The sequence below is a fragment of the Papio anubis genome, chromosome 11 (assembly GCF_008728515.1).
Source record: "Papio anubis isolate 15944 chromosome 11, Panubis1.0, whole genome shotgun sequence".
Taxonomy (NCBI): domain Eukaryota; kingdom Metazoa; phylum Chordata; class Mammalia; order Primates; family Cercopithecidae; genus Papio; species Papio anubis.
The window spans coordinates 44,211,573-44,235,336 of NC_044986.1; the positions used below are offsets into that span (position 1 = coordinate 44,211,573).

General features: G+C 42.8%; 1 protein-coding gene across 2 annotated transcripts in view; it reads left to right on the forward strand.

The window, feature by feature from the left end:
- The first annotated feature begins 5,885 nt into the window (after positions 1 to 5,885).
- SLC16A12 (solute carrier family 16 member 12) overlaps positions 5,886 to 23,764 on the forward strand; it is a 99,498-nt gene continuing 81,619 nt past the window's right edge. The window contains exon 1 of one of the 2 annotated variants that reach the window (XM_009214943.4): positions 5,886 to 5,984. The gene's annotated coding sequence lies outside the window, so the exon portion shown is untranslated. Of the gene's footprint in view, positions 5,985 to 6,070; positions 6,219 to 23,764 lie in introns of those variants that run through there. The other variant, XM_009214944.4, reaches the window with a different exon arrangement.

Below are 23,764 nucleotides of genomic sequence, written 5' to 3' on the forward strand. Positions count from 1 at the left end.
ACCTTGGGGGTCTAACATAATTAGCACAGAGACTGGTATATGTAGCTGCTCGATCCTTTATTTGTTATTTTCTGTTTTTAAAGACTGGGTCTAGTTCTGTCGCTCAAGCTGGAGTGCCATGGCACGATCACAGCCTCGAACTCCTGGGCTCAAGAGATCCTCCCACCTCAGCCTCCCAAGTAGCTGGGGTTACAGGTGCTCACCACCATGTCTAGCTAATTTTTTAAATTTTTTTGTAGAGCGAGGGTCTCAGTATGTTGCCCAGGCTGGTCTAGAACTCCTGGCCTCAAGTGATCCTCTGGTCTTAGCCTCCCAAAATGTTGGATTACAGGCATGAGCCACCATACCCAGCCTCAATCCATGGTTTTTGAATAGTACTGGTGATTTTATTTTATAGATAAGAAATCTGATGCTCGAGAGGTGGGATGTTAAGAAATTTGCGGCCAGGTGCAGTGGCTTACTCCTGTAATCCCAGCACTTCGGGAGGCTGAGGCGGGCGGATCATGAGGTCAGGAGATGGAGACCATCCTGGCTAACACGGTGAAACCCCATCTCTACTAAAAATACAAAAAAAAAAAAAAAAAAAAAAAGAAATTAGCCAGGTGTGGTGGCAGGCGCCTGTAGTCCCAGCTACTCAGGAGGCTGAGGCAGGAGAATGCCGTGAACCCAGGAGGCGGAGCTTGCATTGAGCAGAGATTGCACCACTGCACTCCAGACTGGGCAATAGAGTGAGACTCTGTTTCAAAAAAAAAAAAAGAAAAAAGAAATTTGCTTAGTTGGTCTCGGTAAGAAGTGGCAGAAATGAGATTTTTTACTTTGGTTTTCTGATTTCAAATTCAATGCCTTTCAGTTATACCATGACTCCAGAAAGACAAATGGGTTAAAATGATGACATAGCTTTGAGTCATAGTAAATGAGAGAATGTTAGCACCAGAGACTAAGTGACATTGGAGAAGAGAGTTGTTGGAATCTAAGAGCAGATTGTAGTGATGACTTGAGTTCCTGATATTTTAAAATCTGAAGTGATGGTGTAGGGAGAATGCAAGTGAAAATATTCACTGGCTATCTGGCAACAAGAATTGGAGTTCAGAGGGAGGTCAGAACTGGAAAGGCACTGACGTTGACAGCAGGTGTTAGCTACGGTCATGGGGCTGGGATGGAAATAAACATTAAGAAAAGACAGTGGAAATAGGGGCTAAATTCTAAGAAAATGCTCATAGAAAAGAGTGGACTGGTGAAAGAGGAACCAAAAAAGATGATAAAGAAAGTGGACTCTAGGCTGGGCATGGTGGCTCACGGCTGTAGTCCCAGCACTTTGGTAGGCCAAGGCGGGAGGATCACTTGAGCCCACAAGTTTGAGACCAGCCTGGGCAACATGGCAAAACTCCGTCTCTACAAAAAATACAAAAACTAACTGGGCGTGGCGGTGGGCGGCTGTAGTCCCAGCTACTCAGGAGGCTGAGGTGGGAGGATCACCTGAACCTAGCTAATCAAGGCTACAGTGAACTGTGACGATGCCACTGCACTCCAACCTGGGTGACAGAGTGAGGCTCTGTCTCAGAAGCAACAAAAAAAGAAAGAAAGAAAGAGAGAGAGAGAGAGAGAAGGAAGGAAGGAAGGAAGGGAGGGAAAGAGAACGAGAGGACAGAAACAAAGGAAGAAAGAAAGAAGAAAGAGAGAGAAAAGGAAGGAAGGAAGGAAGGAAGGAAGGAAGGAAGGAAGGAAGGAAGCAGCAAGCCCACAGGACACGATGTTATTAAAGAAGTCAGTTGAACAGGAGTTTGAGAAGGCAGTTCTTCAAAAATTTGTTTATCGGAGTCTAAGGAAGAATTTCACTATTTTCTTTTCCATGTATTGCCTTAATCTGTACAGTTGACTACGTAAAATACTTGCATCTTATTTATGCTGTTTGTAGTTATTCCTAAAATCTTAATTAGTCATGAGAATAAAATTTCAAATTCTGTTTAGGCAAAAGCCTTAAGGTTTCATCTTCAACCCCCAACCTTCCAGTAGCTTCTATTTTGACCTGAACGCCCCAAATATTACTTATCTGTAGCCAATGTTCCCGTTTTTCTCTACTGAGTCCACATATTCTTGTTTGACCAAATAACAGGAACAAACAATTCCTTTCATAATGGATGTACCCTAAGGTGTCAGGCTTCTCAGAATCCTATCTGAAAATTAATTCCACTGAACCATGGTGCAATAGGATTTTAGTTAACACACTTGTTATTTATTGGCTACACATGCTAGGGATTTGACAAAATATGCTGTGCCTCCAGGCCAGAATAGTACAAATAGTACTCAATTCTGAGCAGGGAAGAAGAGGAAGGGAGAGAGTTAGAATACAACTATTAATGCATGTGGAGGTACCAGATCAGCTGACCATATCAGCGAAAGTTTACTTAACTAATAATGATGTACCATTAATGCCATGTCCCTGTTAAAGAAAAAAAATATTCAATGACACTTGTTACAGCATGGTAAAGAAGACTATTCAGGACCATTGAGACAGATAGAGGGGCCACTACAATGAAGGCTTGCATTAGGGTAGAGAGATGGGGCTCCACTCTGAATACAGCAGAGGAAAACGGGAATTTATAGCCAAGAAAACAGGATATGGCACTCTAGTTAAATCAACCTAACAGGATTATTACTAAAAACAGGCCAAGGTGATTAGATATCACCTGGAGGACAGTGGAGAATGGGGGACCCTTGGGTGATCAGTTGTCAGTGGGGAGGGAGGTTATTGCCAAACTGATTCCGCCGGGTTCTTTGATAAACTGGAATTTACAAAGAAATACACATATGGTCTTAGGAGAAGTCTCAGGAACCTGACTAAAGTTTGGCCAAGGAAAAAATCTTTGTCATTCCCCAATATTTTTAAGGTAAAAGACTATTAATACTAATAAGGATTAATATTTTTTACACATTTATAATATGCAAAGCATTGAATTAAATACATTCTATAGATTAACTCATTTTGATTATCATAAGGACTCAATGATGTAGGTATAATTTTCATTCTATTACTTGCTTTTGGACAGATGAGGTTCTGACTACAACTTGGAAAAGCTGAGTATCTGGGCTCATTTCTTTGCCCAAATCCTGGCCTCTAAGCATCACCGTGCAGTAGAACTTTCTATGACGAAGAAAATGTTTTGAGTGCTGTCCGGTATGGTAGACATTAGCCACATCTTGGAATGAAGCACTTGAAAGGTGATTAGTGCAACAGACTAGTAGTAAAAAAGAAAAAAGCAAAACACGCACAAGAAACCTCAGTTTTAATTATGATTATAATTAATTAACTAAAATGTAAATAGCCACATTTTATAGCCGTGTTGGGACTGTGCAAATATAGCACATTTCCATCACTGCAGAAAGTTCTGTTGGACAGTGCTATTTGGAAGAAATGTTGCTCCTTCCCTTTTCTCCTAGGTTGGATTCTAGGGTTCCACCTTTGCTTTGCTTTCCTCCTGCACAGTGATAGCAGTCCAACTTTCTCCACCCCCAACCCTCCAGCCTCAGTGAAAGAAGATTGCTTTGCTTTGTGCATCTCCCTTTCCTCCACTTCCATGCTGCCTACCCCCACGTCAGCAGCTATGTCAGGTCTTGAGTGCGGAACCCCAAAGGGGTAGGCACACAGAAGTGACCTGTCTATATCTGGCACTGCCTATACGCATTGCACTCACCATCACCATCATCAACCCACAATTACTGAACTCTTAAAGGATGAAAATCATCCTGCCAGAGATTGAGTCAGATACACGAAATCTGAACTTCTAATGAAACAACAACATCCGTGACACAGCATTGAACAGAATAAACACAGTATTTGCTTTGGTCTTTGCTAGAGCCCCTGTAAGTGGTGACTTAGATGAAAGGAACACTTGTGCGGTGTCCTAGTCTCCAAGACTTTAAAAACTGTTGTCCTACATTATTTAAATGGAAAAGGAGACTTATTTGCTACCAAAAGCAATGTTTAACTGAAAGATGCATTTTTCTGAAACTCGAAGGTATTCAAGTCTTTAACCTAAAGACCTTCACAGCCGAGAGTTCAGGGCTCAGGGCAGCCTCTACGTTTATAGGTTCATTTTCAATGCTAATAAATTCTTTTACAAGCTGTATTTGTTCCTTCTTTTGTGTGTTTTAAACATTTATTCACAATCATCACTTAGATTTAACCTAGGGTTTTTCTTTGCAAGTGAAAATAGGACTTAAATTCAGATTTATAGTTAAAGGGCAGGAAACTGAGAGGAGGTGGAGACTAAAAATAGCCAGAGGGTAAAATGAGAAAGGACTTTACTAGGCTATTTAAAAAAAAAAACAAAAAAACAAAAAAAAAAAAAAAAAAAACCCTAGTTTGCACAGTGGCTCATGCCTGTAATCCCAGTGCTTGGGGAGGCTGAGGCAGGAGGATCCCTTGAGCCTAGGAGTTCGAGACTGCAATGAGCTATGATCTCACCACAGAACTCTAGCCTGAGCGACATAGTGAAACCCCTTCTTTAAAACACAAACAAAGTGAGACTCCTTCACTGAAAAAAACAAATACCTGTGGTGCTGCATGGCACATGCTCCCTACTGTTGACCCGTAACTTTGTCGGGCAGATCACGAGGAGTTCGAGATCAGCCTGGCCAACATGGTGAAATCTCATCTCTACTAAAGATACAAAAAATTAGTCGGGCGTGGTGGCGCGCGACCGTAATGCCAGCTACTCGGGAGGCTGAGGCAGGAGAATCGTTTGAACCAGGGAGGTGGAGGTTGCAGTGAGCCAGGATCGCGCCATTGCACTCCAGCTTGGGCGACAGAGGGAGACTCCTTCTCAAAAAAGAAAAGAAAAGAAAAATTCCAAAAAGTCTAATTCATTTTGAAATTTTGACACACAGCGAAATCACCAGGGAATCTTGCAAAAAAATGCAGATTCTGATCCGCGGTTGGGCCTGCGATTCCGCATTTTTAGCAAGCACCCAGGTGATGACCTGGCTGTTGGTCTACCGGCCACTCTTGGAGAAGCGAGGCCGTAGGCTCCAAGATATTGGAACCAGACCTTGTCAGCTCAGAGGGCTTACTTTTGACAAGGAGAGGACTTTACAGAAAGTTCGCCTGGAACCTGTCCTATGTCGGGTACGTCCTGGCAGCTCCCTTTTCAGGCTTTGAGTCAACGTTTGGGGAATTGTATTACACTTCACTCATTCCATCCTCAGCAAACAACATGAAGTGGGCGCTATTTATCCTTTGTTTTACAGGGAAAAGTGGGGCTCAGAGAGTTAAGTTGCCCAAGGTTAGGAGATTTTCAGATGCGTTGAACCCAAGTCTTTTTGACTCCAAGAGATAACGCTTTTCACTAGCATTCTGGAGCTTCAGTTTCCTGTGCTGTGAAATGGGAAGGATTGGCTAGCAGGGTCCAGATCCCTGCCAGATACACCTAAAGGAGGCCTTGTATTTTTTCTCGAGATCTTGCTCTTTGACCCTGCGAGGAAAAGTTCTTTTTGGGAACACCGAGTTCCCCTCGGCTTGCCGAGGTCAGGGGTCATGGCTCTTCCCGGGGAGGGTCCGGCAGGCCTAGAGCGGTCTGGCTGGTGACACAGAAAGCCAGTGCATTACATAACTGCGAGACGTTCCTCCCCGCTGCGCCCCTCGCCCCTAGTCAAGCCGCAGCACTTAGACCGGATCCCCGCGCTAAATCCTCTTCGCCCGCCAGGCCCACTGCCCCGCCGAGCTGGCGGGGCTGAATGAGCCGGTGCATTTCAAAGGCCGAGCACTGGGATTTTCCGCGCCACGCTTCCCTCCCCCGGCGTTGCCAGCTGGGCCCCCTGCCCCAGCCTCGCCGGCGCCTCCGCCCAGTCCGCTCCCCGCCCCACCGAAGCGCGGATCGCGCCGCCTGGGGCCCGGGAAGGGGCCACCGCGCAGGGACGCGGCTCGGCGGGTGCGCCCCGGGGGCATGTCGGCCCACTACTGCCGGGGCTGCAGTGGTCCCGGCGAGGTGAGGAGGCAGCGGGGCCGGGCTGGGGGCGGGTGTGGCAGGAGGGCGGGCGGGGCATGGGGGTGGTCTGTGCGCTCTGGGCGGGCTGCGGAGCGCTGGAGCGCTGGGCTGTCCCGGGCTCAGTCTCGCCGGCGGCCCCGGCTCCCAGATCCCCAGCGACCGGGTCAAGAAGCTTCCTCGGCTCCTCCTCTTCCCTCTCCCTGACTCGGTTGTGCAGAGGGCGCGGTGGCTCAGGTGACACGGGCATCCCTCAAGGAAGGGCGGCGGGACGGCGGGGCGCTGGGGCTGCCCTTGGAGCTGGAGGAGGACGGGGACGCTCCATTCTCCGCTGCCCTAGCGCCCATCCCGCGCCGGGAGCCTGGGACCCTAACTTGGGTGCGTCGGCGCGCAGCTTGGGTTGGGAGGGAGACACGTGCCCACTTGCCCTCTCTGGGTTGGGTCTGCGCTGCGTCCGAGTTTTTGGGCAGGTGGCTGGAGAACGAGCGGCTTTGATCTCCATCTCTTGTGGTTTTCAAATGCAGACTTCTCGGTGGAATAGAGACCGTCTTTCTTCTGGATTTCATTCTGGATTTTATGTTTATAGTACATTTTAAAAATATCTCCCCTGTTCCCCACCTCAGACAACAATATTTATTTCCCCTGTGTTTTATATTACAAACACACTGACTTTCAGTGGATTGAACTCAATTTCTCAGTTGCTTCTTGTCCACAAAGAAACCTGTGATACCTGTATTGTGGACTCGGAAAACCGTTCCTAACAAAATTTGAAGCACAATTCCAGTAAGTCCTGGGGCTATTTGGTTAGTCTTTTGTTTTCACACATCAGCATTCTAAACCTCTCATACTATTTATTTATTTAGAGACAAGGTCTCGCTCTGTCGCCCGGGCTGAAGTGTAGTGGTGCGATCTCAGCTCATTGCAACCTCCGCCTCCCCGGCTCCAACGATCCTCCCTCCCCAGCCTCTGGAGTAGCTGGGACTAAAGGTGCGCGCCACCACTCCCGGCTAATTTTTGTTTTTTGTTTTTTGTTTTTTTGCAGATACAGAGTTTCGCCATGTCGCCCGGTTTGCTCTCGAGCTCCTGGGCTCAAGTGATCTGCCCGCTTTAGCCTCCCAAAGTGATGGGATTACAGGCGTGAGCCACCGTGCCTGGCCATAATGTTTTAAAATGTCGAGTCAGACGGGTCCTGCCAGGACACTGGTTAAACACTCTCATTTTGAAGAGCCTCTAATTAGTTCATGCTACCTGTTTCTTTGCTCAGAGCTAGGCACTCCCACGGCGCCACCAGCTTAGCCCAGGGGGGAAATCTTCCAGCCTTTCAAATTCAGAAACACATTCACTCCACAGGTGTCCAAGCTCACTAACATTTAAAATCATCAGCTAGCTGCCCTTGCATACTTTGTCGCTCCCCCTCCATAAATGTCATGCCGAACTATGGCTAATGGTGTTTGACATCCCCCCCACCCCCGCGTCCCCAAGGTGACCGGATGTTTGTTGAAGAAATGAAGGATGTAAAAGAGTAGTGGTAGTAATTAGGTGAACTGGATTTGGTCACTTATAATTATAGGGTTTAGAGAAACTTTGAAACTGAAAGGCTTTGGAGACCATCTACTAAATTGAAACCCTTCACCTTACAGCCCCGGAAGCTCAGATCCAGGTTGGCAAGGATTGGCTGAATTCATATTGTTAACTGGTGATGAAATCAACACTAGAATCCAGATCTCATTCCAACCTAACTCAGTTTTCCAAGGCATATTGCCTCTAGGCGTTTTGAGCAAAAATAATATGACTAGCATCACCTAATCATATCATTTTCCTGTTCTTATTTTTTATGTTTGTTTTTTTAACTGATGGGATTCTGAAATAGATGAGAAGTTGATTTAATCAAATTGCTTTTGTGGCACAATTTTTAAAGATGCAAACCTTTAATTTTAAGTGATATTTTAAATTATTTATATTATGGATATGCAGATATATCTCAGGTGAATGCCCAGAAGAAGAAAATTAGTCCAAATAGACGGGAGTAAGTCTACTCCCATCTTTCCTTGGAGTCTTTTCTGATTCTCAGCACCCTCTATGGTAATGATTGATCAGAAGTAAAAACATGAATTATAGTGTTGAAGTGGTTTATATGAGGACTGTTTGTTTGTTGTGATTAATACTATGACCAAAACAAAGCTAAGAAAGGAATTTCAAACTGACTTATTTAACATTGCATTGCACTGCATATTTTTCAATTTATTTCAATTTAGCAGATATTTATTGAGTGCCTGCTGTATGCCTAGTGCTGTTCTGGGCATTTGGGATGTGTCAATGAACAAAACAAAGAACTTTGATCCTATAGAGATCAAGTTACAATTTATTCATTAGAATTTTTCCAGGATTTCTTAGACAGATACAAGAGAATTTCAGTTTTACCTAAGCAGGAAAATAAACATAAGTGATCCAAACTATCTTCCTTCCAATCCTACGATTCTGAGAATCTTATAATCATGGAAAAACAAAAACAAAACAACAACAACAAAAAACAAATTCAGGTGAAGTTACTTTGACTTTTATGAGCTGACATTTTACTGTAAATGAATTGCAGTTCCCACATTTGGTTATTTAATATATGTTCATTTGGAGTCAATGAAATTACATTTCCTTTATTGCAGGGACATCACCGTCGTGACTAAACTTGAAGCACGGGATGATTTGTTTTCTTAAGACTGTTAATGGTACCGTGTTAGTATTGGAGACTAATTAAATCAGTTTATAAGATGTAGCTTTTTATTTAGTTATGAAGATGGTGTTCTGTTGTTGTTTTGTCTCACTTTACATTTTGTCCCCCACTTTCCTCCACGTTTATAGACTGCACAGTGTTACAACTTATTGGTAAATCCGTTTCCACAATAGTTTTTCTTTTTAATCAGACATTCCAGTTTTAAGCATTTTCTAATTCCCTCAATTGCTTTCTCTTCAAAACAGCATGGTTTGCAAGCTCAGGCATGTTTATTGTTTTTAACAAAGGCTTATCAAAATGAACTTGGCAGTTTTTCAGTCGTATACAGCCAAAGAAAAGTATTCAGTGCTGCTTTTGGGGTTGTTTATGCATTCCTCACCTAACCAGTGGCTTTGCTTTTAAAAATTGCCAATTTGGAAGCTATTTTCTTATGAGTACCTTTCCAGTGTATATAAAAAGTCACCCCTTGAAATGGTGTAATAATTTAATTGATGAAAACTAAATAAACAGTTGAAGACGTTGGGGGATTTTGAACAGAAAGATTCTCTCTCTGATAATATTTTTAATGTGCTCTACATCAAAGGACATCAGAAAGTGTCATTATCTAACAATGTCCTGTTTGAAGGTGGTGTCTGTTGAACATCTGGAGAAGAGTCACAATTTCTGATGCATGCTAGGCACATGGAATAGCTGATTTTTTTTTCTTCATTCACCCACCACTGTGCCCCATCACATACACATCCTTCCTTCATTTACCGCACATTGACGAGTAGGGGGAATTGCTGTAGCCAGGTAAGACGTTGCATGAAATTAATTAATTATTTAATTCATGTGCTCATTCATTTATTAATTTAATGAATATTTACTGAACTTCTACTTCTTATTAAAAGATTTGTGTAAGGATTTGTGTGAAGATTGTGTTTTGAGCATCTCTTTTCTGGTGCTGGTGACAGCAGGACGTGTAAAGACACAGAACGTGCCTGCGATGCAGCTTACATCCTGGTATGGAAGAGAGGACATTGTATGGCTGGCTGTCATACCAATTCTAACTACCGTAAAGATGCATAAGTACTTGGGGAATTAAACAGAAGAAGAGAGAGCAGGCAGGCGCTGTGAAGATTTGAGGGTTAGGGAAGACTTTGTAGAGAAGGGCACATTGGAGTTGCTTCTTGAAAGATAGTAAAGCATGGTAAAGCTTTTATAGAGGCAGAGGATATACCTGTCTTTACGGGAGCACATCCTTGCCTCTTTTTGAAGACACTAGAAAACTTCCTCTTGGGAACAAGTTGAGGCTGTGTTAGGTTGTATAATAGACACTTATCACCTCTCTGCCCCTCTGCATGCATCTGACTCTGTTCTGCCTAATGAAATACTGCCCAACACTGAAACAACTCATTGGGTTAACCAGTGCTCTCCTTCTCTGAAACGCATCCTGGTTGTGGCTCAGACACAGAGACCGCTGTGGGAAATAGCTGTCATCTTAATAAATTTGTATACTTGACTGTTACTAGGTCAGGTGCATGCTTACAGTCGTGTTTGGTTACAGTCTAGTGTATGCCAGTAGTACTTTGCTATTGTATTATTATTTTTTCTTTCAGACAGAGTCTTGCTCTGAAACGCAGGCTGGAGTGCAGTGGTGCTATTTCGGCTCCCTGCAATGTCCGCCTCCCTGGTTCACGCGATTTTCTCACCTCAGCCTCCTGAGTAACTGGGATTACAGGCATCTACCACCATGCCTGGCTAATTTTTGTACTTTTTTTTTTTTCTTTTTGAGACGGAGTCTCGCTCTGTCGCCCAGGCTGGGGTGCCGTGGCCGGATCTCCGCTCACTGCAAGCTCTGCCTCCCGGGTTTTCGCCATTCTCCTGCCTCAGCTAGTTTTTTGTATTTTTTTAGTAGAGACGGGGTTTCACCGTGTTAGCCAGGATGGTCTGGATCTCCTGACCTCGTGATCCGCCCGTCCCGGCCTCCCAAAGTGCTGGGATTACAGGCTTGAGCCACCGCTCCCGGCCACTCTTTTTTTTTAGTAGAGACAGGGTATCACCATATTGGCCAGGCTGGTCTCGAACTCCTGACCTCAGGTGATCTACCCGCTTTGGCCTCCCAAAGTACCATTGTACTTTTGTGATTTGTATTGTAATTTTTGATTTAATGAAATATTGCATAAACTGATGTAATATGAGTGCTAAACAAAGAATGATATTTCTGTGCAAACTAAGTTGATTACTATATGGGCCCATAAAAGTAAGTAATGTTAAAAAAAATATATCAACACATGCTGCAACATGGATGAACCTTGAAAACATTATGCTAAGTGAAAGAAGTGAGATACAAAGACCACATGTTGTATGATTTATATGAAATGTCCATAATAGGCAAATGCATATCAACAAAAAGTGGATTAGTGATTGCCAGGGAAGTGGGGTAGGGGAAATAGAGAGTGATTGATGATGGATGAAGGGTTTCTTTTTTGGGGTGAGGGCTATGTTCTGGAATTAGATAATGAGGTGGTGAATGCACAGCATTGTAAATATATAAAAACCACCAAATTGTACACTTTAAAAGTGTTAAAATGGTGAAGTTTACGTGAATTTTATCTCAATTTATAAAAATACTGTAAAGCTTTTAAAAAAGCAACATGAACAAGCAAATTACAAAAGAAAGAGGGATGAGCACTTAGGTGTGGCATAGTGATAAGAGATTTGAAGAGTACAGTAAAAATTTCTAGAATGATTTTGCATTCAGGTTTTTTCACAGGCTCTAATAAGGCCCTGCTCTTCTTTAAGAAATGGAAGCAGGAAATCTGGATGTGGATTAACCAAGAAAAATAACATAGAACTCCAATCATGACCCAATATCCAAAGATTAGTGAATGAATTTTTTGTTTATGATACGAATTGAAACAAAATGTTCGAAATATGTTGTATCAACTTTTTGACTCTGCTTTTCCTGACTTCTGATTACTGCTGAGAGCTTCTAATGTTTCCATTTCTGAGGGTATCCTGTATATTTTGAAAATAACTCATCTCCCTATGTAGAGAGAAATTCCATGTCTATGAGCCTCTTATAGATATAGCATTAGTCACTTAAGACTGTAAAGGAGGCCAGGCGTGGTGGTTCACGCCTGTAATCCCAGCACTTTGGGAGGCCGAGGCGGGTGGATCACCTGATGTCAGGAATTCAAGACTAGCCTCGCCAATATGGCGAAACCCCGTCTCTACTAAAAATACAAAAATTAGCTGGGCGTGGTGGTGCGTGCCTGTAATCCCAGCTACTAGTGGGGCTGAGGCAGGAGGATCACTTGAACCGGGGAGGCAGAGGTTGCAGTGAGTCGAGATCGGCCTGAGCAACAGAGCGAGACTCTTGTCTCAAAAAAAAAAAAAAAAAAAAAAAAAGACTGTAAAGGAAATTGGGACTCAGTTTCCAAACTTCCAAATCACCATAAAAATCAGCAACTGTTTCCCCCTAACACCGTCTTCTGGCTCCGTGGTTCATATATGTAAATAAAGTAGCTACATAAAATGTTACTACACCAATACTTAAAATTTATCACCCAAAACATTTGTAGACTATGTTTTTTTTTTTTCAAAATATTTCTGAGCACAAGTAATCATTTTGTGGTTTATTTGACATGTTATAAATTAGGGCCATAATTACTTATTTTGGGACCAACTGGTATTATTTTTGTAATTCCACTTTGCTTGATGGAATACTTTCCATGGGAGTGAGTTTGTATTTATCTACTGAAACCAGATGTATTTCTTGAAACAGCAATTTCAGCTCTCTGAACCTGTAACTTCAAAGCAACCACATTCATAGCCCGTGAAGGAACCACCAAAAAAATAAAAACTCACAACAAAGTTAAATCTCATAAGGGAGAACAGAGTGCTGCTTCTTCAGGCAGCGATAGTTCAACCAGACAACTATCAAAAACCAGCCTTAACCATCATTGTTAAATAGTTATGAATAGCGGTAGCCCAAACTCACAGGCATAAATGATATAAAAAATAAATGGTCTGTTCAGGTTGACACCTGACAACCTAGTATCCATAATCAGTTGATTGAAGACTCTGTATCAATGGTTCTCAACCCCATCTACACATTAGAATCACCTGAGGAAGGAAAAAAACTGGTACTAATGTCCTACTCTGAAAAATTCTGATTCAGTAGGTCTGAGATACAGGGCTAGGGTATCGGTAGTTTTTAAATCTCTCTGGTGAATCTCATGTACAACCAGGGTTGAGAAACTATGGATATATATAATATTAATTTTATGCTTCCTTAGAAAAAAATTTTATTGAAACACAAAATTTCATATTGTGGTATCTCCTTAACATATAATGGAAATTTTTTGTATGGGCATTTTCTCTATAGAGGGCCCGTTCATTATATGAAAAGCTTTTCCCAATGGTTGAATGAATGTTCAGTAATTTTTTTTCCTTCTCTGTGGAATTTACTAAGCTTATGTTTATAAGATGTGAAAACAACCAAATCAAGCCAATTGGTATAATTACTGTCAACCAATGAATTAACTAACCAGCTAGTTTCAAGTTTTTGATGATTGTGGTACCATATGCGTATTTTTGTTTAGGACAATAATTTGGCCTTTTACTCTACAACAATAATCTGTTTCCTCTAAAATACTTACAGATGTGTCCTTTATTATGTGTTTCTTTAAATTGATTGAGTTGTCAACCTTAATGCTCGAACTTTGTCTGAAAACTTTCTCTTTTTATTCTATTGTGTCAAATTGCATAAAAAGGTTTTCTTGAGACAGGGTCTTACTTTGTCACCCAGGCTGGAGTGCAGTGGCCTTATCAGGGCCCACTGCAGCCTCGACCTCCCAGGCTTAAGCATTTCTCCCATCTCAACCTCCCGAGTAGCTAGGACTACAGGCATGAGCCACCATGCCTGGCCAGACTTTTATATAAGAAAGATATTATATAGGACTCTTATGTAAGAAAGATAGACGTTTAAACCTTGCCCTATGTGACTTCAACAAAGTACGATTAATTTTCGAGTTTTCCTTGTCGTTAAGATTTATTGCTTTTGAGAAAATGTGGTGAGGTGACTGATACAGATTCTGAAGATGGATCTAGTGGACTGTTTCTACTTAGAATTCACCTCTTTTTTTCTTTTTATCTTTTCTCTCTCTCCCTCTCTCTCTCTCTCTTTTTTTTTAAAGAGATGGGGTCTCACTGTCACCCAGGCTGGAGTGCAGTGGTGCAATGATGGCTCAGTGCAGCCTTGAACTACTAGGCTCAAGCAATCCTCCTGCTTGAGCTTCCAAAGTAGCTGGAACTACAGGTGTGCACCACCATGCCCAGCAGAAATGGGGTCTTACTATGTTTTTCCAGGCTGGACTTAAACTCCTGGGCTCAAGCAATCCTCTCGCCTCAGCGTCTCAAAGTGCTGAGATTATAGATGTTAGCTACCATGCCAGCCCCTTATTTTTTAGTTTTTTTATTTTTATTTTTTGAGGTGGAGTCTCACTCTTTCACCCAGACTGGAGTGCAATGGCACGATCTTGGCTCACTGCAACCTCTGCCTCCTGGGTTCAAGCGATTGTCCTGCCTCAGTCTCCTGAGTAGCTGGGATTACAGGCACCTGCCACCATGCCCAGCTAATTTTTGTATTTTTGGTAGAGATGGGGTTTCACTATGTTGGTCAGGCTGGTCTCAAACTTCTGACCTCAAGTGATCTGCCCGCCTTGGCCTCCCAAAATGCTGGGATTACAGGCGTGAGCCACCACGCTCAGCTCAGCCACTTATTTTTTTAATTTGTTCTTATTTGGTTTTAATGCTCATGGAGATTCTCACCCACTGTTACCAGTTAGCTTCCCCAAATTATGCTTTAACTGTTGGTTTTGTAATAAAAATAAATAAATTTTTATCCACAAATAAAAGTCTTAATGGATTTTGACTAGTAGATTTTAAACTGTATCTTGTAAATTCCTGGGAGTATCAAGGAGCACCTCTGGAGCTGTTTTACAGGGCATGAGGGTGATGGGTGGCAGACTGATGTCCAACTTCAAACTTTGGGCTCCTTTCTGGTGGCCCCTTCTGCTATCTGAGCAGGTGTCCTGTTCTTGATTTCACAGATTTGGTTTCCAAGTAAGATTTTATTTGAACAAAGGATTTCTTGGCCAAAATAAGTTTGTAAGTCACTGGGCCACATGTTTCTAAGTTTCTGCTTCCTTTTCCTTGCCAAACTTGTTTTATATTCTAGCAGCTCCTAATTGTTTCAAGCTACTACTGTGCATCTGTGTTGAAAAGCCTGGGAAATTTTTGGTTTTACTAACTTTATAACTTAGGTGCCTGTGGATAGAGATAACCAAGTGAGCAGTTAGATATTTAGGGCAAGAACTATAGCTTGGGAGTTATCAGTATAGGGACTCAGTTCAAGTCAGATGTCTCCTGGGAGAGTGTTTCTAGAGAGAGGTGAGATGGGTCAAAGATAAAATTCTGGGGATAGCCATACTGGGCTAAGTGCCCTTCTCTGTACTCATGTTAACCAAATGCACATTTTGGTTAATGAAGTTTGCATTTCTTATTTTAATCTTATAATTCCCCTATGTACAGTTGTACATAACTGCCAAAAGAGTTGATGCATGGGTATACATGTGTGGGAGTGGGAGGTAGCGTGATGGGGTCAGAGGACAGGGCTTGGAAACCAGCCAAGGATGCTTATCCTTTCTTTGAAAACCCTGCATCATGCACAAATCACTGGGGCCCCTTCTACATGCAGGTTGAAGTGCACAATGAGAGGATAAACTTGAGTGGTTACCTAGTGGTTTGGCAATGCAGACAGCCGTTGTGGCATTTTTTGACATAAAATTATTTGTTAAGAAATATCATGGTTTCTTAAATTTAAAAATCCAGACATTTCCCCCGTATCTTAGTTCTCCCTTGTGGAACTTGAATAGTGACTGCCAGGTTTTGGGTGTGATCCTGTGGAGGTTTAGGGCCAATCCCCATTCCACGTGGGTCTGTAGCTTATTGTGTTTTATTGACACAGACTCCGCCCTCCATGCCAGCCAGCTCTGTGGCAAATTTAGTCACAAGGATCACCTGGCAACAGCTATTAACTTAATTAAAAAATTCAAAAACACTCTTAGAAAAAGGCAGAGTACTTAGATAAAGAACAAATAAATACTCATAAATAAGATACTTGTTAAAATTATTTTACTTGATAATTAAGGTGTTCCAGTGATTAAGGGACTCTTCATTTTATCAAAATTAAGCCCCATGCATTTTTTTCATTCCTTTCTTACTTCCTGAAATTGACTTCTTTCATTGTCTTCCACATTCAAAAAAAGATAAAATGTAAACAACCGTATATTCTGATTTTATTACAGATGAAGGTCTAACTAAAATTTCAAGTATTGCTCAGTAATTGATGGACCCAAATTGGCATCTCAGAATGTTCCTGGCATATTCTGCTCTCTTTGTCAATGCTTGCATGATAGTATACCTAATTGACTGCTAATGTAGGCTCTGTTAAGGTTGAATTTCAGTTTAGCTTTTTTTTTTTTTTTTTTGAGATGATGTTTTGTTCTGTCGCCCAGGCTGGAGTGCAGTGGCATGATCTTGGCCCACGGCAACCTCCGCCTCCCAGGGTCAGACAAATTCTGCCTCAGCCTCCCGAGTAGCTGGGACTACAGGCACACGGCGCCACGCCCGGGTAATTTTTTTTGTATTTCAGTAGAGACAGAGTTTCACCGTGTTGCCCAGACTGGTCGCAAACTCCTGAGTTCAGGCAATCTACCGGCCTTGGCCTCCCAAAGTGCTGGGATTACAGGTGTGAGCCACTGTGCCTGGCCTCAGTTTAGCTTTTAACATCTTTAAGCAGAATCTGTAGAAGAGACATTTGATTTAGATGAAATATAATTAATTACCTTTAAAGTCTCTAACAAAAAATATTGTGATTAAACAATGCTAAAAATAACTTCATGAATTTACCTCTTCCCAGGCAAACACGCACGAGGCCCTGCCATGTGTGAGGGTTCTTCTTCAAAGGCTTACCTTTTTCTGGGGAAGACACTTCCCATGAGATGGAAAGCCTTTGAGGAAGGGCCTTTGTACACATACAAAGTATTACAGCATTGGAATGAGTCCCATAAGCGATCACCTGCTATGGGCGTGCAGAGCCAGAGGCTCTTAGCGTTGCCGAGGTTGGTCAAACCATTAAATAAATGTAGAAATTCATGGGGCGGGCCGGGCGTGGTGGCTCACGCCTGTAATCCCAGCACTTTGGGAGGCCGAGATGGGCGGATCACGAGGTCAGGAGATCGAGACCATCCTGACTAACACGGTGAAACCCCATCTCTACTAAAAATACAGAAAAAATTAGCCGGGCGCGGTGGCGGGGGCCTGTAGTCCCAACCACACGGGAGGCTGAGGCAGGAGAATGGCGTGAACCCGGGAGGCGGAGCTTGCAGTGAGTGGAGATGGCGGCACCGCACTCCAGCCTGGACAACAAAGCGAGACTCTGTCTCAAAAAAAAAAGAAAAGAAATTCATGGGGCGAACCTTCTAGGCAGTAGGAGCAACAGGTGCAAAAGCGCTGAGGTGGGAATTGCCTTGGAATTGAAAGCACTGTTCATCTTTGGGTGGTGTGGCGTGGCTGACGGGAATGTGTGTGGCCAGGGGGCTGGAGAAGACTAGAGGAGCAGGCTGGAGTGAGAGCATCAGGGTCTGGTACATCACACCACCAAGGGGTTTTGATTTTGCTTTGGCAGTTTTTGAACAAGGGAGTGGGTGGGAGTGGGGATTTGGTGATAAAATTAGCTTGTGTTTCGAACAGATAACTCTGAATGGGGTTTGCAGAAAGGCCCCAGAGGGTCTGTTAAAGTGGTGCAGATGGAAAATAAGAATCATGCCTTATCGTAAGACTTTTATTTATTATTTTTATATTCCTGGTGCTTGGTGCCCTATAAGGCATGTGGTAGAAATGTGTAGTAGAAAGTTTGATATTCTGGGCAAGAAATTCAAAATTGTATCATCAGCTAAGAAGCTCAGTTGAAATCACTTGTCTGGATGTCTTTTCCTGAGGAAAAGGGAAAGAGTGAGGTATGAAACAGGTCAAAGAACTTGGGGGAATAACCAGGCTGTGCTCACATGATACCCAGGGCATCTCTTGGTCACTGCACCTTTCGTTATATTCTCTAATTATCTAGCTGTGTTTTGGTCTTTTTCACTGGTCCAACAAGAGGGCAAGGACTGTGTCTTCTTTATAGCATCACTGCCATTGCACAACTTTGGATGGGGTCCTTCGTTTGCCTGTGTAGCGTGTCTGCACTGTGAATAGTGCCTGGAGTGGTGCTTCAGCTGCCTCTCCTTAAGTGGTCCTAGCAGCTGTCATGGTACCTGACATATGGTAAGAGTTTAATATGCTTGTTGAATGAATGAATGAATGAATGAATGATGACACAACATATAATGAGTTGTCAGAGGAAGAGAATCTAGTGAAAGAAACTAAGAAGCAGAGGTCAGTGGGGAAGAAAGATAAATAGAGATAAATAGTAGAGACTCCTATCATGGAAACTCAGGGAAAAACAAGTTTTAGTCATGACAGAGAGGTCAACAGTGCCACATTCTACAGAGATTGGCCAATTAAGGATGCCAGAGTAACCACTGGCAATTAGGAGTCATTGGTGATAATGTCAAAAACAGCCCGAGTGGTGTGTGGAGGACACAGGAGGCAAATTCCCTTCCATTGAGGTGGGAATGAGAGGAGAAGTGAGGCGATTGTCAGTATAGGCAGGATCTTAGAGGCTGGGTTTGTGAAGGGAGGAGACTAATCAGTGAGAGCCAGAAAGGGTGGTAAGGCTGAAGGGGAGTTTTCTTCCCTGCTTTTTCCTTCTCTTCCCTTCTTTTCTCCTTCACATTCTCCCTGCTTTCAAAAAAAGAGACACATGAGTAAATTTACAGGCTAAGGAGAACCCAGTGAAAAGGTCTAGGTTCAAAATACAGAAAAAAGTAAGATGGGATACTAGCTGGCAAGTATTTCAGCTAGTGACAAGTCTTTCTTCGAAAGAGGAAGAAAAAAGATAAGGATGCGTGTGGATATAAATAAATTGGAGAAATAGGAAATGGAGGAAAATAATAAACTGAAAGAAAGGAAAGGAAATGGAGGAAAATCCCACCTAAGGCCTCAATTCTGTCTACAAAATAGTAACTAACATGTTTTGGGCACTTTCTATATCGCAAGCATTGTTAAAATACCTTACCTAGATAACTCACTAAATTCTTTCCACAACCTTGTGAAGATGGAACTGTCCTAATTTACGATTGAGGTAACTGAAGTCCAGAGAGGTTAAGTTACTTGTCTAAGGTTATACAGTGACTAAGAGGCAGAACCAGGATGCAAAGCTGTGTACCATCATGCTGTACTGCTGAAAATGAGGGGCACATGGAGTACTTAAGATTTCAAATAACCAGTGTGTGTAAGGAACAGGTGCAATATATTTTTGCTGAGTCACACCAAGCACTTCGTTTCTGTTGGAATTCATAATTATGTTTTGCCATTAATCTCCAAGATTGAGAGATTTCCTCCAGTAAAACTTGATTTACCAGTTACAGGAGTGGAAATGTTTGGGTATTTGGATTGATGCAGAATTGGGGATTAGTAGTTTGAAACAGAGGTGCTTCTAGCAAGAGAGCAATTAAAGTGATGGATCATGAGGTCTAGCAGCCAAGAAGAGGGAAAAGAGAGCAGGACCAGTTAATGGAATGGGAGAAAGCGGAGCAGCAAGGGGCCCAAGGGCTCAAGGAGGTTGAAAACCAGGTGCAGTAAGAGTTAGGGTGTTGGAGATGGTTGGAGGATAGAAAGTTGGGATTCAAGAAGGCTACTTAATTCCCAATACATCTCTAGATTTCAGAAGTGAGGGCTGGCTTCACCTTGTGATGATAGGTAGATAGTGTGGCTTTGGGAGTGCATGGCTGAAATGGATTGGAGGTGAATGCTATGGGACATGAGGTGGTCAAGCTTGAGGCTGAGAATGGCAAAACTGCTGGATAGATGTTGACTGGGCCCTGCCTCTCATTGGAGGATGGTTCCTGGTAGTCCTAAGGATGGTCTGGACTTCAGAAGGACACAACCCAAGTATGGGCAGTAATAGGGAAAGATACAAAAGGATAGCTGGTTTCTGGCATACAATAAAGACCACTTGATGATCTCAATAGAACATTGTCAAAGGACAGTTGCATAGCTTACATTTTGCATGGCAGTTTTTGAAAACTAACTTGAAGTATGAGTTAGCAAAACAACACACATCACAGGTAACTTTGGATGCTTCAGCCATATTACAATTGGAAGAAAAGACTACATGCCCTGATGAAACCTCCTCCTCCTCTTCCTCCTCCTCCCTCTTTCTTTTCTCCTGGCAATGTGCAATGTGACACTCTCTGGACAGAGAGAGGCAGCTGAAGATCATCAGGCTTCCAGATGTGGAGCTTTGTTATGACATGTGGGGGTGGGGGTCATGGGAGAGGGGCCAGAAGCTTCAGTGGGACTCAGTGTGGTGTCCTCTGCTTCTGTAGTTAGCCACGTGATGGGAAACCAGCAATATGTGTTTCCTTTGTACAGCTGTACATATCATTGTTTCTTTTTCTCGTCTGCCCATGCAGGATTCTAAGAAATCAAAGTTAGATCTAATGTAAGCTTAGAAAGCCCCACATATGAAGATATGGAGCTATTGCTCCCTGATAGAATATGTGTACTAGGTCTGATCCGTAAGTGCCATGACTAGAAAATGTAGTTGGTAGGATGTTTTGGGGCGTAAGAAACAGAAACCTCGACTTGGACTGGCTTTGCTGGGACTGGGATCAGTTACAATGGGATCAGCTACAATGTCCATGACAGAGACAAGGCATTATTGTCAGATTCAGACAGCCTTGGTAAGGGGAAGGAGCCTTGGCTGGCAATCAAGTCCCCAACTTCAGCATTTGATTGCAGTGTGAACTTGGACAGATTGTCACCTTCCGTGAGCCTCAGTTGTCTCTTACAAGACCATTGCAGGGACTGAAAGCACTTTACATAAATTCTTAGTAGCTATACAAATGTGACTTACTCATTTAATAGTAAAAATAATGACAATAACAAGAATACTTACATTTACTGAGCATGTATGTGTTCCAGGCACTGGCTGGAGGCTTACCTGCATTCTCTTTATTACCCACTAAATCCATAACAAGCAATGATGATATCTAGGTACTCTAATAAGTACTTTATTTCCAAAATCAGTTAAGCTGAGATCTGAAACATTAAGGCTCAAGGGCAGGGGCAGAGAACAGATATGGGTTCAGTTTCGCCCAGGGGTTCCATTTTCTTTTCTTTTCTTTTTTTTTTTTTTTTTTTGGCCTGTGTGACCCATTAGTGGCAGCTGGACATGGGGCCTTGGACAGTTACTTTTCTATCTGGCAGGGATTGCTGTTTGCTAACTAGTTCAGGGCTCACTGCACAGGTGATTTCCAAAACACAAGTGTATGTGTGCTTTTAAAACACTTGATGCTTTTGTTTCTACTGTTCCTTTATTTTCTGAAATATGAGCTTTTTGCATTTTTAAGCTTTTGAAATAGTTGAGGGATTTACAAATGCTTATTGAGTTCTTGTCTATGTATTGGCTAATTTGAACCTCATGAAGAAGTCAAGCATGAATTTGTATTGTATTGAGGCTTAGTGATCATGACACCTGTCAGTGAGGTTTGAAGTTAGAAGGTAGGGGACATAATTTTTTGATGTTGCAAATTGCCTTGCTTTGAGCACAGTGTGAGATGAAGTTTTTCCATATTTTTGGTTTATATTGTTATGATAATTTTCCTGAAGCAGCCTTGGTAGGTGGGTCAAAGGGTTTGAACTTCTTTTTATATAGATTGCCTGATTGGTTTGTGGAAGCTTTTTGGATGGTGACAATGACATACTTGTAGTGCTATTTTAGAAATATGCATTTTTCTCTTTGCATGTTTTTTTTTTTTTTTTCTTTTTAGACGGAGTCTTGCTCTGTAACCGAGACTGGAGTGTAGTGGCACTGTCTCGGCTCACTGCATCCTCTACCTCCCAGGTTCAAGCAATTCTCCTGCCTCAGCCTCCCAGGTAGCTGGGATTACAGGCACCCGCCACCACACCCAGCTAATTTTTGTATTTTTAGTAGAGACGGGGTTTCACCATATTGGCCAAGCTGGTCTTGAACTCCTGACCTTGCGATCCGCCCACCTCGGCCTCCCAAAGTACTGGGATTACAGGCATGAGCCACTGCTTCCGGCCTTTGTATGATGTTTTATATGTCTGGGATTATAAAAGATTTCCAGAAAATCTGAGTCGTTCCGTTGCCGTGTAACATTCTTTTCCTCGGACACTCCACCCCCTGCAATGACAATGAAAACGGTGTTTCTATTGTTCAGCCTGTACTAGATCTTGAGGAAATCCAGCCTACATCAATTCCTGCCTATTAGTTCATAAAGTCTCGGGGGGAAACTAAACTTGTGCATCTGAATTCATCCTCGCCCTAGTGTGAGTTCCTTCTCAAGAGGCTTCCTGATCCTGTGTGCACATATACTCCCTGAGGGCCTATATTACAGACACATCTGCTTTTTATTCATACTTCCGGTTCTCACGCTGGGATCCCTGCTATACTCTCAAACAATTTATGAGTAAATTGATGGGGAAAAAGAAGTGGGAAACACCAGTTTTTGCTGATAGGGTATTTTTTTTTTCTTCTCTCAACTTTTGTTTTAGGTTTAGGGGATACATGTGCAGGTTTGTTCCATGTGTAAATTGTGTGTTGGTGGAGTTTAGTGTACAAAGGATTTCTTCACCCAGGTAGTGAGGATAGTACCTGATGTGTAGTTTTTTGACCCTCACCATTCTCCCGCCATGCCCCTTCAAGTAAGTCCCAGTGTCTTTTGTTCCCATTTTTGTGGCACAGTATCAATATGGGATATGTGTTTTGGAGTTGTGGTGAAAGTGACAAGACTTTCATTCATATGACTGAATGTCCCATATAATTATTTCAAGAATTCCTAAAATACTTCTCCCCAACTATTCTTACCTGCCCTAAGATATGCTAATGCTGAAGCTAGGTAGCAACCACCACTTTTCTTAAATAGACTTTTAAAATATCATAGTTGTGATCATAGTGTATATTTAGTATATAATATATATTGAGGGTTTATATTTTGTTTTCTGCCTGTACTTTTCCCCAGGTAATTTTAAACACCTAATGGGTTAGATATGATAACAGGAAAAAGCAAAAAATGGGGCCACCCCTGCCATATAAGGGTCCACCGGCAGTGACCAAGTGTGGCCAGGATTGTTGGGGAGGTGGAAAGAGAGTGCTCTTTGTGGAGTGCACCTCAGAGTAACCCTATGAGTAGGTAGAAAATGGAGGCCCAGGAGGTCACTGGTTCCAGATCACACAGCAAGTCAATGGAAAGCCTCGATTTCAATCCTAATCTTCCTAAATCCAACTTGCATGTTCTTTGCCTTTCTTGGTTTCTTTTTCCAGATTTGAATTTTTTAAATTACCTTTAAAATAATCCAGACTCTAGAGAAGGGAATAAAGCAGATACTGCTCCTTCCACCGCCTCTCATACCTTAGGCTTGCACTGTGAACAGTTTGGTGTGCTCCCAGGCCACCTTCCTTGCATGTACAAATTGCCTAAGGAAACCAGCTATGCCTGTTTCCAGCCAGACAGAACAGCTGCTGGGGGTAGGGAGTGACTTGTCTTCTCCAGGACCTACCTGGGTGAGGCTTGTGGCATGTTGGGCTCTGGGGACCAGGACACACTGAAGTCATTTAACAGCAACAGAGAGAAGCCAGAGTGCCCTGGCAGCCAGCCTTTTGGGAAAGGAGAACTATTTGTGCTCTCTGGCTTTCTGCCTGCACTGTTCTGACTTCCCAAGCAGAAAGCAGAGTCTGTTACCAGTGGAGGGCTTCCTGGAGGCCCAGGGACTGCCTGTTGTTTATCTCTGTTTTTCCTGTGTCTGCATTTATTGGTGCCCAGCTGTTGTTGCATGAAAGGATTGAAGATGCCCTAACCCTAGTTCTGCTGGTAAA